The sequence below is a fragment of the Vigna angularis genome, chromosome 1 (assembly GCF_016808095.1).
Source record: "Vigna angularis cultivar LongXiaoDou No.4 chromosome 1, ASM1680809v1, whole genome shotgun sequence".
Taxonomy (NCBI): Eukaryota; Viridiplantae; Streptophyta; class Magnoliopsida; order Fabales; family Fabaceae; genus Vigna; species Vigna angularis.
Window position 1 is genome coordinate 34394539 of NC_068970.1, and position 16375 is coordinate 34410913.

At 33.4% G+C, this 16375-nt stretch overlaps 1 long non-coding RNA gene across 9 annotated transcripts; it reads left to right on the forward strand.

Moving 5' to 3' along the window:
- The first annotated feature begins 878 nt into the window (after window positions 1–878).
- LOC108321375 (uncharacterized) lies at window positions 879–11030 on the forward strand. Of its 9 annotated transcripts, XR_008246415.1 has the most exons (10): window positions 879–1184; window positions 1277–1366; window positions 2504–2566; window positions 3715–3800; window positions 7029–7184; window positions 7262–7469; window positions 9459–9559; window positions 10152–10272; window positions 10429–10539; window positions 10632–11030. It is a non-coding gene; the product is annotated as an uncharacterized LOC108321375 (long non-coding RNA). The 9 variants fall into 9 exon arrangements; XR_008246411.1 differs by lacking the exon at window positions 2504–2566; XR_008246412.1 differs by lacking the exons at window positions 7029–7184; window positions 7262–7469.
- The last annotated feature ends 5345 nt before the right edge of the window (window positions 11031–16375 follow it).

Below are 16375 nucleotides of genomic sequence, written 5' to 3' on the forward strand. Positions count from 1 at the left end.
ATTGAATGGAAGGTAAAATGTATGAAGGGGAAGGAAGGAGGTAATGAGTGTGAAAGAGGATTTTAAACCCTAGTCAAAATCAAAAGATAGATAATAACATTTAGTAAAATTTGGATTACAGGAAAAAGCCCCTAGGGTTTTCCTGAATATGTTGATGGTCTAATCTAGTGTTAATTTATGTAATGGAATTTCTTTCTACACCCCTTAAATTGCTTCCTACACCCCGTTATTGATGTCAAATTCTCAAAGTGACCCTTTTTTTTATTTAATTTAATTCTAACTTTTTCACCCACCTTCCTCACTCTGCTGCTGCTGTGCTTCTTCGTGGATGGTGTGCATGGTACTTGTAGTTTCAACCAGCGTGTTCTTCAACTATAACCCTAAGATCTTGGGCAAGCATTTGGAGCATTGCATTGAAACTGCATTGCAAATAAGGATTTCTGTTGTGTTTTTGAAAAATGATTTATCTAGAAAGTCATCCGACAGCAAAATTCAGAATAGACAGAATTAAATATTTTATCAAATGTCTTATTATTTATTATAATTATTCATGAGCATTTATTTAAAAAAGTATTTGTTTATATTATCATAATTATAAGATATCGATTATATATTACTACTTATATTTAAATAATACATTATCAATGCAAATTTTCATATCCAATTCTATTTTCTATCTAACTACAAAAGTGATATATTTTAGGAAGGTTATTTTTCGATAATTTTGGAAACCCCAAATAATTTTCGAACTAAAACCGCAATTAATTATTTTTATTATTTTATAAAATTTTCCGACCGTATACCACCAAAATCACTCTTAAAATTTAATTTTCTTTTTTATATTTATAATAATTTTCCGGGCGCTATTTAGTGAAACTCCGCGCCTTCATTTCTCATGCTTCTAATTTTCTCTGCATCCCCAGTGAACCCTAGCTGTTTCCTCCCTGCGCTTCATCTCTTTTCTCTGCATCTAATGTGATCTTCCCCGCACCACATTCTTCACACAAGGCCTCTTATTGTTCCTAAGCTATTCAGTTTTGCTTAGGAACGAAAATCTGGTGCATTTGTGGACTGAGCGAGGCTGACCGTCAAGATATTGTTCGTCGAACGTCCTGGTGCCTCCAATGGAGGGGCTCTGGCGTGTGTTCGCTCCCGCACCGACTAAGCCGACCTTTAATTACCGTGTTCGAGCTTCGCTTTCTCTGCTTTTGCATGTTTTTGTTTTTATGTTTTTGTTATGTCCAATAATGTGTTTGTTTTATGATTTACGATTCAGGGTCTTGGACTATACTGGCCTGGAAGCTGAAGCCTCTTACGGTTCTATCCTCCATAGAACTGCTTTTATGACAGCAAATGTGTTGGCAAGGTCTAACTTTGCACTCTTCTTTGATACATCTAATTTGCTGTACAAAGTTTTTGGAATAAAAGTTATCGTTAGTTGAATTACTTTATACATTACGACAGTGAGATATTGCAAGATTTTGATGTTTTTCAATAATCTATTGCAGTCCCCAGTCAAAGATGAAACGTAGCAATACGAGTAAATTTTCATGAAACGCTGCACCAAATGCAAGTCATGGTTCTCTGTGTGTATTTGTAGACTTAATTGTAGTTTTAATTATACAGGATAAGCATAAATGTTTTTGTAGACTTACTTGTACAATAAATGTTTTTGTAGACTTACTTGTAGAATTAATGTTTTTGGCATTCTATAGAAGCAATGTAGCACATTAGTCTAATAGTTAGGTGAAGGAGGGATATGAAAGTATGAAGTGTTTGTAAATGTTTATATGCATTTGGCAGAGTGAATGACAATTGACTGAGATTGTTCTCAAGGAATTGTTTGATATTTAAAAGATTTTATCCTAAAAATAAGAGTATTAAATCTGGCTAAAATCTGTTCCAGATTTGGAAATAAACAGCCAACCTCAATTTCACTGTTAGACTTGCTACTAGTAAGAGATGTTTTATGCTGTGATGTGGTGTATTTGTGTAACAATAGACCTAGAAATAATATAATAATTACAATGAAGTGCAGTAGGTGGACAATTTGTAACTTTGACTTGTTATAGTGAGATTGCTGAGCAAATGAGAGATTGCTGATTTGGGATTCCTGGTTTTCTCATGGAGAAACATGTTTTATAATCCTAATCCGATATTAGGCAATAAACAAATCTTTGACACAAAAGCCTTGTAAGCTTATGTACTAAGTTTCCTTACATTCTTCTACCTATGAGATTCTTGGCCTTTCTTAAAGAAGGTCAGAGATATATTTTTTATTTTTTAATTTGTCCTTTTAGTCTGGTTGCTTATTAGAATCACTCAGACAGTTGTTTTGAAAAACTTTAAGCTCCACATCCTTCATTGTTGTACCATCAGGAATCTTCAGTGTTGCGAATCAAGTTTTTTTTTTTATAAGTTTTATTTAGATCGTCATTAGTTCATGGATAGGCATCATTAGGAACGCCGATTTGTGATTATCATCACTCCTAAAATCTTGCAGAGGTTGTTGTTGGCAAATGTAGGAAAAATGGTGATGACGGCTCTCAAGTGCATCTTCATGGGAGTAAGTAGCAAAAGTACTATCCAAGAACTTGCGCTCAATTAAAATATTTTTCATTCCTCGAGTCTTTTTCATTTCACTCTCCTTTTGTGTCCCTCTCAGGATTTCCTGTCAGTATATCCTGCTGTTGAAACTGAAAGTGGAAGGCTTGTCACATTGTAAAATTAACGAGTGTTAAGCTTCTAGAACTTTAATAATTAATGACCTAAGTATAGATACAATCAATGCATAAGGAAAATAGTTACTTTACTGAAATCAAAGCTTGTTGTGGGTCAATCCTTTTTGGGTTGGACTGTTGTAGTTTTGTTTAGCTCAATCCAGCTCATGTCATCACAGGCAACAGGCTGAAAAATTTTCTTTTTTAAGTTTTGTGACATTACTAATTTGAATCTTTTTCTCCCATCAACGTCCATTCATTTTATAAGGTGGTGCTATTTTTTTTTTATATAAATTACAGATAAAAGGAATTAAAGTAGTTGTTTATATAATAAAGTAGTTCGCCTTGGAGTAACGTCTTATTTTTATCTATAAACCTTTATTACATGCATTATTAGGATTTGTATAGGTATGTGAAAGTGGGAATATTCCCATCCCATACAGTTAGATGACATTAACAGAATACAAGAGTGGTTCGTGGGAAGTAACTTTGGTTTAGAAGATAATTATAAGATATTGGCATGTTTGACTAAACTAATAAATACATTTAAAAGGAAAATAGTAAGAATAAAGATAAAATCATTTTAATATTGCATCTTCTTTAACCTCAATTTCATACTGCAATTGGGTGTTAATTGGTCTAAAGGATCTTCATAATCTAAGAGTTCAGATTTGAACTACTTACCAGTTAAACTTAACTAGTAAACGCAATGGTCAAAACTGAGTTTATGAAGTAACTTTTTCAGAAATTTCAAGTTCTCGCTTCATTCTTTTCTATTTCTATGTTTGATTATGATTTTTTATTCAATTAACTGTTCTCTTTCTATTCTCCTATTACGTTAATGATTCCAAACTTCCAAACCAAATCAAATTTCAGAATTTACGTATTATATACAAGTTTTTAATTTTAAATTATCAAATATAGATTTGTAAAGCTAATTATCATTTTTATGCTCTCATTAACTCATTCTCGTGAAACTTATTGTTCAATGCAGCTTGGATCCTCTCGGCACCGAGATAGTATTGGACAGAGAACAGGCCCAAGTTGACAATATCGTAAAGAAACTCGGATAGGTTCCAGGTGCATACCACATTCGTTTAATTATTAATAAGTTAAGATTACATAGGGATTAGATTGTTCATTAAATTGATTAGATTATATTAGATGCTAAATAGATTAGATTGTTCATTAAAGAATCATTATATTTGATAATGTGTATATATGATTCACCCCTGCATTAGTTGGAGGTTTCACTTATTTCACTCTATTTGCTAAGGAAAAGTTACAGGCACATCGTCATATCCTAACATATAGTGTTATAGTTTACCCATTTCTTTGGTAAATATTTTCACTTGATCAATTCTATTAATTAGTCTTTTATTAGAAAGTAGCTATGTATAATTTAGACACTTTGTGTAGGAAATTTAGAGACATTATACGAAGACAAATGAGAAATCGGAGTCGACAATCATCTTTGATAGACAAGAGAGTTCATAAAGAATCTGCAAGTTTGGTTTTCACATCGTGTACACATATTTATACCATTGAACATTGGTTTCATTCTATGTTATAATTGATAATCACTAGTGCAAAAGGGACTTTAGACGTCTGTTATTTTGGGCTTTTAACGTCTGATCTCTGTCCGACGTCTATATGAGTGACGTTAATGAGATGTCAGACCTATATAGGTCCGACGTCTATATAGACGTCCGATCCATACAGGTTAGACGTCTCTGAGGTTGCTCCTGACTCATGGTGATTCGAGTTTACAACTTTATATTTTAGTTGAAGAGAATGTATTGTACATTTTTTTTATTGGATGGTTTTAAAAACATAGTGGAGGGAATTGGAGGAGTACAAAACGCAAGAAATCGATGCCATAGAACGCCGCCTAAAGACACGAGAATAACTGCACCAAAACCCAACGAAAACGCATTTTAATCGATTAAAATGAAAAATAATGCATCAAAAAGTGATGTAATCAGAGTAAAATTAATTTAAAACGGTGCAAAAGTGAGAAAACGAACCTGAAAAGCGTAACCCGTAGAGAGAAAACGCGACGAAGATGATGAACAATGAGTGCGCGTAACGGCTGTCTCGCGTTCACGGTGTTTTAATGCATAAATTTAGACGTCGGTTCCCCCAATTAACAGACGTCTAAAGTGCTTCAGAAGTCGGAGTGGCGGGATCAGACGTCTAAATGGAGTCAAAAAGTGACTTCTTAAATTTCTGGATTTAGGGTTTAGACGTCGGTTCCCCAATTAACAGACGTCTAAATTGCTTCAGAAGTCGGAGTGGCGAGATCAGATGTCCAAATGGAGTCAAAAAGTGACTTTTTAAATTTCTGGGTTTAGGGTTTAGACGTCGGTTCCCCCAATTAAAAGACGTCTAAAGTGCTTCAGAAGTCGGTTCCCTCCATAACAGACGTCTAAATAGAATAACAAATTATTATTTTTTAACTTTTTCGTTTAGTTTTGGCGTCTATTCGGGGGAGCCGACGTATATGAGTATTTAGACATCGGGCCCTTCCATAACCGACGTCTAAATAGTTGTTTTATTTATGGAAAATGTCACCGGTCATTTTTTACGTTGGATATTCGAGGGTCAGACGTCTAAAGGGTGACGTTAAAGGTCTTTTTTGCACTAGTGAATTGACATAGACATGTTATTTTTTTCCTTTTAGATAAGGAATGAGTCAACTAGCCTCCACTGAACTGATTTGAAATTCTTAGCCATGGGTCCGATTGATACTGCCAACGATATAGTGCCTATAATGTTAATGAATTCAAGTTTAGGATCTTGGAGCGTGACTTATGGCTTAAAACACTAAATAGTGGAGTGTTTGGTACATTTGGGACAAAGAAATATGCAAGTAGTAGTGATAATCAAATTCAATTTGGAGGTGTGCCTTATTATGGTCAATTAGTGGACATAATTGAAATAAATTACCATGGTCGTTTCTCGGTTGTCTTATTTAAATGTATGTGGGCTAATACAACTGGCATGGGGTTGTTTAACCCTCGGCAAGTGTAACCGAATCGTATCAAGTAATAAAATTGGTAAGACCAATTATCGTTCTCCCAAAGGACTCACGACCTAGACAGTTATGTGATTTGTTGATTATCTAAGACTTGTGACCAAACTCTTGTAGGTTTAAATGCAAAATACTGAAAAGTAAATATGAATGCATGTATTGATCAATGGGCAAGAAGAAACAAAACACGTGGTTTGAAATATATGAATGATTATGTTGTTGGGGTTTATCAATTTCATCCTATCTACTCTCATGTATTCAAAAATTCATCTTTCTTCATTAATGTTAATGTCACTTTCTAAATTACCTTAAACCCGATGTCTCGGCAAAGAAAGCCTAATCATAATCACTAGTTTACAATGTCTTGTCTCCCTAGCAATTACTCATGCATTATAAAGCACAGAAGCTTAAAGACAACCAATCATCATACTCTTATGTCTAGGTTTATACTACTATTGGGAGAGATTCCCTAGATCTAGATTTCCCCGTATGTGTCCATATCGACAAAATCAATAATCATGACATTGAATGAGTTAAACAATGCATGCTTAGAGCAAAGAGGAAAAACCTAACAATTAATGAAAGAAAACATATATCTTAAAGATCTTAAAGAACAAATTCAATACATGAGAGTTTCAAAGGATTACATTGATTCCCCAACAACAATAAAGGTTTAGTTCACCATATTCATGGTGAAACTAGATGAAATATAATGAAAGAGTGAAAGATAAAACCCTAGAAAGGTGAGAAAGAAGCTGTAGCATCCAAAATCCTCCTCCAAGGGGTGAAAGAGTGTGTTTCTGCTTCGTTCCAGCCAAAGATACTAACCCTAGGAAGACTAAAACCATATATAGACTTCTAAATATTACAGAAAATTAAGCCCAAGCCCATAAGAATGCCGCTCAGCGATAAATACCGCTCAGCGGTAAGTGTGTGACTTCTATTCTGCCTTTTAGCTGCAGTTTTGCCCCTCAGCTGTGTTTGCGAGTCTTCAAAGTGCCGCTCAGCGGTAAATGGCGCTGAGCGGTACTTGCGGCTTCTTCCTTTTATGCACTTTTTCTTCCTTTTCTGAATCCAACTCCTAGCTCCTTCACTTCACTCACTCAATTCATCTTAAAACCTGCAAAAACAAAGAAGCAAGCATAAAACCTGTCCAACTCTCTTATTTCCAAAACTTCAACAAAAACATGATTCTAAGCTAGTTTCCAAGTCATAAAGGTTGTCTTTAAGGTCAAATTTAAGTATAAAAATAACAATTTTTCAACTGTTATCAGGAGTCATATAGTTAATCATCCACTAGCATCTCAAAGTGCAAGTCCTCAAGTCCAATCCTCTTTCTTTATTTGTCTCTCAAAGAAGTAATCCACCAGCACCTCAAAGTGTAGCTCCTCAAGTCCAATCCTCTCCCCCTTTATCTGTCCCTCAATGAAGTAAGTTCCCTGTTCTGAATGTCTAATACTTGTTTTATTCATGTTGTTATCATTTTTTGACATTCATTTATTTGTAGGAACATACAGACTAAAGCTACCTTCAACAAGCCAAAGCCCATGCACTCCTGCATCTATTGAGTCCCCAAATGCATTTGTTTTTTAGTCAGCATGCACTCATGCACCTATTTAGTCCCTAAATAGATTTTTTTTTTCAGTCAGCCGTTCAAGTTGATTCCTTTGGTCAATCCATATGAAGCTTTTATTCAGTTTTCAGTTCAAGTTAATGTAAGTGTTATGTTTCCTTCATTGACTCCTTTAAGGCATTTGGTTATAGGAGCAACAACTGTCCTAAATATTTCTAAATGTTAAAAAGGTTAACTTTTTAACTAGGCATCTCTGATAAAATGCTATTTTCTATTGCATATGTATGTGAACTTGGCATAGCCTTTGTTTTGAGATTAACCTCTTCGTATCTCTAATCTTATGTAAGAACTCTTGTACACACACACATGAATGAGCTTCAATCTCTAAGTTTTTTTTTTCTCATTTTTCATTTTCAAATTGGTGTCAAAGCAGATTCGTCGTGTTTTGGATACCATTTGAAGGCTTGAATAGTGTTTGCCAGCCTTCCTTGTACAGTAAAATGTTTATATACGTGAATTACATAATCAACCTTTAGTGACTACAATAAGAGTTATCTAAGGAAACTAGCAACAATGGGAGCAACAGAGCGCACCACCTACAAGAAAACCATGCCGTAAATTAAGCAGAATACTATATGCAATCACTAAAAACGAGTTAGAAATGAACAAGAATCAAGAGGAAGAATTATTGTACTAGTAAACAATCAATGCAAAAATTGTATTATAACTCCAACAAACAGGTAATACTTCTACTTGAAGCCATTGAACTGCATTGCAAAATAAAACACAACCATACATAATTAGAGAGAGATAACACTTTCTAAGGATGTTTCAATACATGTAACCAAAAAATTTACTAGAATTTTTTTTTGCACCTTGTCATATGGGTAGTAATGCCAACAAAAGGAAGAAAGGTTCTTTACAATGAATATTTCTGAGAAATTTTACCTTGGCCAATTTTTTTAATAGATTTATAATCAACAGCGTACTTATTTTAGTTAGTCAACCACTTTAGGAATCCAAAATAATGTTCAAAAATTTCAATTCAACAAACAACCTAAGCTAGATATAATTCAACAGTTCATTAAGGCAAGGGTGTAATCATAGTCATGGTTCTTAGAAATTTCAATACCTAAACCGCTTTCCACACGCAGCAATAAAAAAATGAAATATATTCAGCTAGCAGAAAAGTGTTCTTATGCATGTGCTTATAAAAAATGCACATTTGGAGCCCCCTAGATTTCAACTAGTATATTTGCACGTCTATCACCACCAAAATTTTGTAACATGCTTTCATACTCTACATAATTGCATGCATAAATAAAATTTATGACATAAAAAGCACAGGGGAGAGATTAATTCAGTCTCAATAAATTACTTTTGTAAATCATTTTGTTAACAAAAGACAAGTTGTATCGGCTGTCACTGAAATAATATTGATAATTAACTACTTCCATCTGCAGTCAGAAAAGTAGTCCTGTAAATCTTTATAAAAGACGTTTTTTAGCAGTCTGAAAAGTCTAATAGATACAGGTTCCCATAGTCTAAACTTGTCCTGTCATCTTTCTTGTATACACTTTTTGCTAATACACACACATATACATATATGCATATTCCTGCTGATTGAAATCACCCACTCAAGCATCTTCAACAACTATAAATCTGTAAGTCTTTTATTTAAAGCCTACAGATGGGGCAATATTATGAAAAATAAGAAAATTCATTGCATTTGTGTCTTATCTTCAACTGTTTAGTCCTACATTACAAGAAAAAATTAAAACAGTATCCAAATTATTGAATAAGTTCTTGGGGAGTATTGCTAGAAACTTCAAGGCATTACCTATTTGTTATTCTACTTGGAAGAAGATTCCTAAAGCGTACAAAGAAGACATAATTCAAAATATCATTCAAGTAAGTAATGTAAATTCAAAATACCAGTACAAAGAAGGCATTTGCAATTGATTTATGGGGTAATTGTTGTTATTTTTGATTAAAATTTGTTTTGAAGACAAAGTTTGCAGTCAATTCTAATATTCAAATCCATTACATCTTGAAAGTGCTATTTATCTCCAATTTTCCATTTCTCATAATATTTATGACATACTTAATAAGCTTTCGTCAATTTTCATAGGAAAGAGAGTGTGGCCACAAAGTTAGCAAAGGAGAAGTCTGGATAGTTACCATAAGAAGAGCAATGGAGATTTTGTCAGTGATGAGGCAAGGGAAATTAGTGTAAGTTCCATTCCTGCTTATAAATGTAGATGAACAAAGAGGGAAAACCATGTATGTTTAGAGGTAGGAGGTTAATGGGTATTTTTGTGAATCTGTGTGATAAGAATATGCTTGGAAAGCGACTGTATAATGTGGTTGAAATTGTATAAAACAGAATGGAATTACATGGTTCAGGGTTTTGAAGGTCGTATTATGTTTGGGATGAAATATTCTGTTTGGCTAGGCGTTAATATTAAGTGAGTTAGTTTGGATGTCCAATAAGCTGTTTAAAGATGATAACTAAATATGCATGGGGTAACTAAAAGGCGGATACATAATATGATTGAATGTGTGTATGTGTGAAAGTTATGATGGGTTTTTGCCTATAATACCTCATGTTCATTTTATAATTTAACTACTATATGTTGAAGAATATTTATGTTGAGAATACCTTGTAGAGGTTGTATACATATGTTGATTATTATGGTTGTCTGAATGCTATGGGTCTATAACAGTTTAGAGGATAGTCATCTAGGTGAGTAATTATTTATAGTATTGCTATTGTTTTCTCTAATTTAGACAATTTCACTAATTTATTATATGTTGTATGTAGGAAAAAAATTGAAGCATATGAATCCACAACTCTCAATCAAAAGAAATATTCAGTTCAAATTCATCAGCTCATGCTTTAGGAATCCAAGAGCATTGTGGACGCGATCGTTGTCTAGGTTTGGGTACTTGTCCATCTAAAGTTTTTGGAGTTGCTCGTTTTTATAGTAGATCATCAACATCTTCTAATGTTGAATTACAAACTCAAGTTACCAATACTTTTATGATTAATTTGTTAGGTATTATTTTTCTTACTTTTTAAATAATTTTTTCTATTACAGGTATCTTCATTGACATCATAAGTCAATGAAATGAAGGCAATAATTACACTTTTGTTGCAAAATCAACAGGGTCCATTGTCTTTACAGTTTGTCACGTTTTAGCCATCACAGGTAATAATTGCTAAATTCATTTGTATGATTTTTTTTATTAAATATATTGCCGACTACTTATTAAGTATGTCATAAACTTTGCCTTAAAGCAGTCAATTATTGAAGGAAACATAACACTGACATTAACTTGAACTGATGACGAAATAAAAGCTTCATATGAGGGTTGACCAAAGGAATCAATTTGAACTGATGATTGAAAAAAAAAATCCATTTGGGGACTGAATAGGTGCATGAGTGCATGCGACAAAAACAAATGCATTTGGGGACTGAATAGGTGCAGGAGCGCATGGACTTTGGCTTGTTGAAGGTAGCTTTAGTCTGTATGTTCCTACAAATAAATGAATGTATATTATTAATTAATTATTATATTATACTTTATGTATTTGATCAAACGAGTGTGCCAAACAATGATGAATGTAACGAAGAAGAACAAAATTTGACATTGTTTCTTTTTTAGTAATGTAATGAACATCTCAATTATATTTTTAGTATTTTAATTTAGTATTGCACATCTGTTTTTTTAAAATATGAACAATTAGTTGTATGAACATATTAATATGTTGAACAATGTATTTTATTTTATATATAATATTTAGTTTTAGTTCATATTATTTCATTATCTTTTTGGTTAATAAAACTAATTTTATTATATTACAATCAATTTTCTATCATATTCTCATTTTATTACAATCAAAAACTGAAAATAAATAAATTTGTATACATTTCTAGCGATTTTAGAACCTTGGTTAGGTAAACCTTACAAATAGGTGAAGGGTGAAGGGTGAATGGTGAGTGTTTGCGGAAGTTGGTGGAAAAGATAGTTAAGGCTCTTGGTCATGGACTGTTTTATGGTGATGTAGGTGGTGTTTAATGGTGCTCTAAGTAAGGTTAGGCCAACTCTAGAGGAATGTGGCTAGAGGAGACCACATGGGATGCTCTAGCCTTTGGTGACCTAAGATGAGTGATATGGCACAAAAATGGTAGCATAACTTTACTCAAATTCAAAGGTAATTACATGAAGGAGAGACACCTCTATTTAAGGTGTCTCAAAATGGGAAAAAACTTTAACCTAAAAGAGTCACCTTAATTAGCTTGGAGCGAAAGGAGAAATCCGCTACAACAGGAAGGAGACAAGTGGCAAAAATTCTCTCAAATGAGAAGGTGACATGTGGCTACTACGTATGGAAAATAATCTCCATTCCTAGAGTGATATGTGGCCACTAACTAGGAGGAATAACTCTCCAATAGGAGGTTGACATTTGTCAAGGCCATCAACTTTCTCTTGTCTACCAAGCTAGCTAAAAATGTTAACCCCTTGGTCAACTCATGGTGTGGACATCCCACCTTGGTTAATATTGGGCCTTGGCCCTTTGTAGACTTGAGTGGTCAAAACCCTATTCTACTTGGTCCAAAATACAAGACCCAAATTAAATCCTATACTACTAGGCTCATAATACAAAACCCAAATAAATCCTAGACAACTTGACCCAAAATTAATCTTACTCTAAAAGCTTCATGATGGCTCAAGATGGCCTAAGAGAGTCTAGCCCCATCTTCCACAAATGACTTCAACTCTTCTTGAAAGTGTTTGGCCATGGCTAGGGGGTATGTCATCATTCCCTCCTTCTTGAAAAGGATTTGTCCTCAAATTTTCATGTTTCTTCATGACAAAAACTCTTTTCTTATTATTGGTCAGCTTGTGTATCATTCCTCTAGGATCAAAGATCCATATACAGTAACCACCAATCAATATTTTATTAAATATTTGTGTCACATACAAAATATATCTCAATGAAAAATTAGAAGAAATCCTTATTTTAATTTTGAAAGAATTTCCTTGAAAACTTTCAAGGCCTACTCATAAAAGTGTTTGTCTCCTTTGAATTAATTGTAACCTAGAAGGTAACATCAACTCAAAGTGTGCTTTTAAACTATCCAAACAGAAGTATAAAACAATGGAAAATTTGAAAAATTCTTATGATTAAAAGTGGGAATTAAGAAAGATTAATTAATGATAAATTGAGAAAAATTCAAAGATTGAAAAACTCCCTTTATCATCTTAGTTTCAATTATTTTTGAGGGAGTAGTAGGTGTCCTCAATAGCATTTTATCATTTTCTCTTCTCGCAATCTCTTCTTGTTCTCTTCTCTCAATCTCTTTTTTTGCTCTTATTTCTTTCTCTTCCCTCTCTCTTCTATTTTTCTCTTCACACTCTCTTCTTTTTCTCTCCTCTTCCTCTCTTTGTTCTTCCTTCCTTCTCTTGTCTTCTATTTTTTTCTCTTTTATCCTCTCATCTTTTTGTTTTAAAATTGTAAGTTCCTCCTCTAAAATGGCAAGTTGGGCCTCTCTTTTATTTTTCTCTTTTCTTTTTTGTATGGTCTCTTGCTTTCTTTTTGCTTGCTCCTCTTTCTCCCTTTTTTCTTTCTTTCTTCTTTTAACCTTCTCTTGTATTTTCTCTTGTTTTTCATTAAGAATTCTAAGCTCTTCTTCTAAGGAAGCAATATATTTTTCCCTTTCAACTCTTTCTTTTTCTTTTTGGATTTCTTTTTCTTTTTGGAGGGTTTCTTGCTTTTGCCAAATTTTTAATGATTTTAGTTCTTTGACCATATGTTTTAAACTTGGTTGGACTTCTTCACTAGAATCATTGACAATTTGGTAAGAAGGAGTCCTAAACATTTTTAAAGTTTTCTAAAAGAAGTTGTTATGCACAAACACATTACTTAGTATCTCAAAAGAAATTTCTTAAGAGACTTTAAGAAGAAAAAGATATCCAAGTTCACTTCCAGGAAAGGGTGGTGAATCATAATGGATTACTTAATAACCAAGCATTTCCTAGCCAAAGCTTACCTTAGGTACTCTTACTCCAAACTTCCCAAAGGGAATTAAAATTGAAATAAAAGTAGACATACACTAAGCTACCACAATTAAAGATAGTAATAAACTAAGTATGCAACCTAATGACTAAGTTAGAAAAACTTTGGTTCCTCCAACCTATTTAACTAAAAAAATGCAATTCACTAAGGTTTAGAGGTTCATGTTAGGAGATGGGATTGAGCACCAAAGACTCCCCCAAGACACCTAATAAAGCCAAAACTTACAATGCAAAAGGAAGCAAATACAAAGCAAACAAATACAAACAAATGGTTCTTCTTCCCAAGTGTTTCACTTTTTTCTTCTTGGCTACGACTCTAAGTTTCAAGCTCCCACTAGGTCTCCACCACCTAGGATGCTACCTCAAATATGTTGGCTCACCACAAAAAAAGAACCTACACCACAAAGTAAGCCACAAAACCAAAAAGGAGAACCAAGGAAAAAGCAAGAAAAGGTCTTAAAACAATAAAAGCTTTGCAAAAGAAATTTGTGTATGACAAAACCAAGAATATAAGCAAGAAATTAAATGGTAAGAAAAGAAGGTTAAGCACTTAAAAAGATTACCTAAAGAAAGATACTAGAATAGATGCACAAAAACAAAAACAATTATAATATAAAGGTGGTGTTTCTTTTCTTTGGCAATCTTTAAGCAAATAGGGTAGTAAGGCCACTCTTTTAGCATCATTGACCAAGACTTAAGCTGCTGGAAAGTGCAATAAAATGCACAAAACAGAAAGCAAAACTTTCAAAACAGATTCACCAAGCAAAACATTGGTAGTAGTCAAATGTATAAAAATTTTCAGCACTTTTTTAGGCTCTCTTTGGTAATTTTTTGAGGCCTTTGCTTAAAAGCTTTTATTCACTATTTTTAACTGCAAAACAAAACCACCACACACTAGAAATAGAGGTGGAATATTGGTTTTGAAAGCCAAAAGAACAAGAAACACAAAATAAAAGAAAACCTGCTAGAATCAAAATACAGTTTGAAACTTCAACAAGATAATAGAATTTATTTTTTGTGAGCTTTTCAGTGATCAAATGGCAAATATGAACCCAAAATTTCAAAGATAAGGTACTCAGACGATTGTATATGGTGTTGTTTTGAAATCCAAGTTATATTGGGATTTTTCAAAGTACTACTAGAAGAAAATGACAATAAAAGGACTACACGTGACTTTAGATAACATGAATGGATTAGAAAATAAAAATGACTCAAAATATTGAAAGTGATCAAACATACATGAAAAAAAGACTCAACAAAAAACTTAAAATCTCACAAACAGTAGCCTAAACTACCAAAACAAAACCTGAAAAATTTTGATGACAACATTCTAGCAATTCTAACCTTTGCCGACTATTTTGATCATAACATTCTCCACATAACTGTAAATGAAATGATTATTTTTTTCGTTGGAAACTATACTCAAAGAGCTTTAATTTGAATATAAATACGTCTTTTTTTGGACCTCTGATCTAGTTGTAGTTTAATTTTGAAAATCGTAAATGTTAACTACAGAGTAAAGGATGTTGATTTAGACAATTTGAAGATAGCTACAACAAGACAATAAGGAAAAAACATGAACAACACAAAATTTAAACACAAACATAGAGACCAAGATACTTATCTCCAGAATAACCTAAGCTCTTGATACCAAATATGACAATCCTCCTAGCTAGGTTGGACCAAAGCTAGAAGAGAAAATCATGGTGAAGGGTGAAAGGTGAGTGTTTTTGGAAGTTGGTGGAAATGAGAGTTAAGGCTCTTGGTCATTTTTATTTTATGGTGATGGAGGTAGTGTTTAATGGTGCTCTAAGAAAGGTTAGGCCAATTCTAGAGGAAGGTGGCTAGAGGAGACCACATAGGATGCTCTAGCCTTTGGTGACCTCAGATGAGTAACATGACATAAAAATGATAGCATAACTTTAATCAAATTCAAAGGTAATTATATGAAGGAGAGATACATTTATTTATAGGCTACAGTGTCTCAAAATGGACAAAAACTTTAACCTAAAAGAGCCACATTGGCTAGCTTGGAGAGTAAGGAGAAATCTTCTCTAATAAGAAGGAGACAAATGGCAAAAATCCTTTCAAATGAGAGGGTGACATATGGGTAGTACGTATGAAAAATACTCTTCATTCTTAGAGTGACATGTGACCACTAACTAGGAGGAAAAATTCTCCAATTGAAGGGTAACACTTGTCAAGGTCATCCACTCACTTGTCCACCAAGCTAGCTAAAAATGTTGACCCCTTGGTCAACTCAGGGTGTGGACATCCGAACATGGTCAACATTGGGTCTTGACCTTTTGTTGACTTTAACTAGGGTAACTCTCCCCTTAGACGTCATAGTACTACTTTCAAAGCCTCATACACTCTGCATCTTCTCCCTCTTCATTTCTTCTTCACCCATTCCTTCATTCTGTCACAGGACGCACCTCCATTCCCTCCATTCTTATGCCTAATTTCGATCCATTTTCACTCTCAAGGTAAGTTCTTTTTTTTTTTTTTTTGCATAATGATATTTTGATTCTGACAATGGTGATTTAGGAGTGGGTAATCGTAACTTCAGGGAGGTGAAAATCCTAAGTAGATGAAACAAATTTTAAAAGTGGATATATTAGTTATTAAACGGAGTTATGAAATCCATTTAGGGTGATTTGGTAGGTGAACCAAATTCTAAAATTTGGTGAAGTGTGACAAGGTAAGAAAAAGTTTTGGAATCCGATAGATGTGAACTGGATTTTGAAATTTAATGTAACGTGTGAGATCCAACACGGTGGAACTATATTATGAAATTCAGTTAAAGGGATCGAACTATTAGATTTTGTAATCCGATATATTAAATTTTGAAATCTAATTTTATTTGAATTGTTATGTCTACACACTGGATATCAAAATTTGATTAAGGTTAAAATCTAGTTTTATGCAGATTCGAAATCCAGTTTTGTTTGATTTGTTTTGGTT